Below are 3,320 nucleotides of genomic sequence, written 5' to 3'. Positions count from 1 at the left end.
GGTTCTGTCCAATCTGGTGCTGTAATAACTGTTGCCGTGATGATCAAACTCTCCTTGAGAGTCTCGAATGCTGCCAAACATTCATCATCAAATTTAAAAGGCACATCTTTCTCAAGTAGATTGCACAACGGCTTAGATATCTTTGAAAAGTCTTTGATGAATCGCCGATAAAAACCCGCATGACCGAAAAAAATACGGATTCCTTTCACCGAATTAGGTGGGGGAAGATTTTCAATGACTCCCACCTTGGCCTTGTCCACCTCCAGACCTTTGCTAGAGACCTTATGCCCAAGGATAATTCCTTCACGCACCATAAAATGACATTTCTCCCAATTAAGCACCAAATTAGTTTCCACCCATCTTTTGAGTACGGCGCGCAGATTATTCAAACATTCATCATATAGTGTCCAAAGACGGAGAAGTCATCCATGAACACTTCGACGTTATTTCCAATCATGTTAGAGAATATAGCCATCATACATCTCTGAAAGGTGGTCGGGGCGCCACATAACCCAAACGAAACTCTCCGAAAAGCAAATGTGCCAAATGGACACGTGAAGGTAGTCTTTTCCTGATCCTCTGGTGCAATACAAATCTGATTATACCCGGAATAACCATCCAGAAGACAAAAATACTCATGTCCCGCCAATCTGTCAAGCATTTGATCAATAAATGGAAGAGGGAAGTGATCCTTCCTTGTGGCTTTGTTCAATTTTCTATAATCCATGCATACTCTCCATCCTGTAACTGTTCGAGTAGGGATGAGCTCATTCTTTTCATTTGCGACCACAGTGATACCTCCTTTCTTAGGTACACAATGCACGGGGCTCACCCACGAGCTGTCAAAAATAGATAAATGATGCATGCATCTAGCCATTTCAGAATTTCTTTCTTCACCACCTCCTTCATGATCGGGTTCAGTCTTCGCTGCTGTTCCACAGTTGGCTTACTTCCTTCCTCTAGCAGAATTTTATGCATACAATATGAAGGACTTATCCCCTTGATGTCTGCTATGGTCCATCCTATAGCCGATTTGAATTCTCTCAAAATCCTTAAGAGCTTGTCTTCCTCACTACCTGAAAGATCAGCTGAAATAATAACAGGTAACGTAGATGAATCACCTAAAAAAGCATACCTCAAGTGTTCAGGTAATGGTTTGAGCTCTAAGGTAGGTGCTTCCTCTATTGATGGTTTGAGCTTCCCTTCAGCGTTCTTGAGGTCAGAAGTACCAAGAGATTCAAATGGTATATCCAGCTTTCGCTTCCAGGGAGAAGCGTTCGGATATTGTAATTGCTCGTTGCTATCTTCATCATCACTGTCAAATTCCCCCACTAGGGCCTTTTCCAATGCATCAGACATTAGCATGTGATCGAGTTCCGAAGTAACCGCAGAATCAATCACATCCACTTTTAAGCACTCCTCATCTTCTGTAGGGAATTTCATTGCCTTGAATACGTTGAAGGTCACATCCTGATCTTGGACCCGCATAGTAAGTTCCCCTTTTTGCACATCTATCAAGGTACGGCCAGTAGCCAAGAAAGGCCTCCCCAAGATTATGGGAATCTTCTTATCTTCCTCAAAATCCAGAATAACAAATCTGCAGGAAAGAAGAGCTTATCCACCTTGACGAGCACATCCTCAACTATGCCCCTTGGGTAAGTAATGGAACGGTCAGCCAATTGTAGCGACATGTATGTGGGTTTTGGATCAGGCAGATCCAGCTTTTTAAAGATCGACAACGGCATCAGATTAATGCTTGCTCCCAAATCGCAAAGGCACTTGTCAAAAGTTAGATTGCCAATGGTGCAAGGAATGGTGAAGCTTCCTGGATCTTTCAGTTTTGGTGGTAACTTTTGTTACAGAACTGTGTTGCATTCTTCCGTGAGAGCAACGGTTTCAAGGTCATCCAGTTTCACCTTCCTTGAAAGAATAGTCTTCATAAACTTCGCATAACTAGGCATTTGTTCCAGAGCCTCAGCGAAAGGTATTGATGTGAAGTTTCTTGAACACCTCCAGAAACTTCCCGAACTGTCTATCCAGCTTTTGTTACTGCAATCTCTTAGGAAAAGGTGGTGGAGGATAGAGCGTTTTCTCCCCTGTGTTAGCCTCAGGCAGAGTGTGTTCAACAGTAGTCTTCCTTGGTTCCGCCGCTTTCTCCTTTTGCTTAGATTCTTCATCTCTAACTTCAGCTTCGACTTCTTTTGCCTTTTCAGCATCAGCTACTTTTCCAGACCTTAAGGTAATAGCCTTGACTTGCTCTTTAGCTTCCTTCCTGGCTGGTACTTCCGTGTCACTGGGAAGAGTGCCAGGTTGACGATTGAGCACTGCATTGGCTAATTGACCGATTTGATTTTCCAAGGTCTTGATAGAAACTGCCTGAGTCTTGCACAACAGCTTAAGTTCCTCAAAATCAGCACTAGTAGTGCAGTTGCACTTCTCTGTTAGGATATGATTGCCTTGTAGCATACTGCTGTGGTTCCTGGAATCCAGGTGGGTTAAACTGTTTACTCACTCCTGGCTGATATGGTGGCTGAATAGCATTCTGATTATCCCCCAACTAAAAAATTTGGATGATTTCTGTTGTTAGGATGATAGGTCACTGGCACAGGCTGCTGTGTCGCTGATAATTATTCACATACTGAACAGATTCGTTGACAAGAGAACACTGATCCGTAGCATGAGAACCTGCACAAAGCTTACAAACCATAGCTATTTGATTAACTCATACGTAGCCAAGAATCAACCTTCATTGATAGCGCTTGGAGCTGGGCTGCAATAGCGGTGGCTGTATCAACTTCCAGAGACCTGCTACCTTGCCTGACGTCATCCTCTGAGTTGGGTTTTTGATGCTCATTTTCAGCCATCGTCTCGATAAGATTATACGCCTCAGTATAGCTTTTAGCCCATAAGGCGCCTCCAGCTGCTGCATCGGCATGGGCCGAGATTGGGCCCCCAAACCATTATAAAAACCAGTGATTACCATCCAATCCGGCATTCCATGATGTGGACATTTTCTCAACATTTCCTTGTAGCGTTCCCAAGCCTCGCACATAGATTCTGTAGGTTGCTGCGCAAACTGAGTAAGAGCACTCCTCATAGCAGCAGTCTTTGCCATTGCATAAAACTTCACCAGAAACTTTTGCGCAAGATCTTGCCACGTAGTGATTGACCCAGCTGGTTCAGAATGTAACCAGTCTTTAGCCTTATCCCTCAGTGAGAATGGGAAAAGCCTCAACTTGATAGCCTCATCAGTCACGCCATTATACTTAAAGTGCTGCAGATCTCGACAAAATTCCTTATGTGCATGTTGGGGTCTTCAG

The 3,320-nt window shown here is 43.8% G+C and overlaps 1 non-coding gene across 1 annotated transcript; it reads left to right on the top strand.

The window, feature by feature from the left end:
- The first annotated feature begins 2,993 nt into the window (after window positions 1–2,993).
- Window positions 2,994–3,100, top strand: LOC141722326 (small nucleolar RNA R71). The gene has a single exon (XR_012575346.1). It is a non-coding gene; the product is annotated as a small nucleolar RNA R71 (small nucleolar RNA).
- The last annotated feature ends 220 nt before the right edge of the window (window positions 3,101–3,320 follow it).

The sequence above is a fragment of the Apium graveolens genome, chromosome 4, assembly GCF_009905375.1.
Source record: "Apium graveolens cultivar Ventura chromosome 4, ASM990537v1, whole genome shotgun sequence".
Lineage (NCBI taxonomy): Eukaryota > Viridiplantae > Streptophyta > Magnoliopsida > Apiales > Apiaceae > Apium > Apium graveolens.
This window is presented reverse-complemented; position numbering and strand designations above follow the sequence as displayed.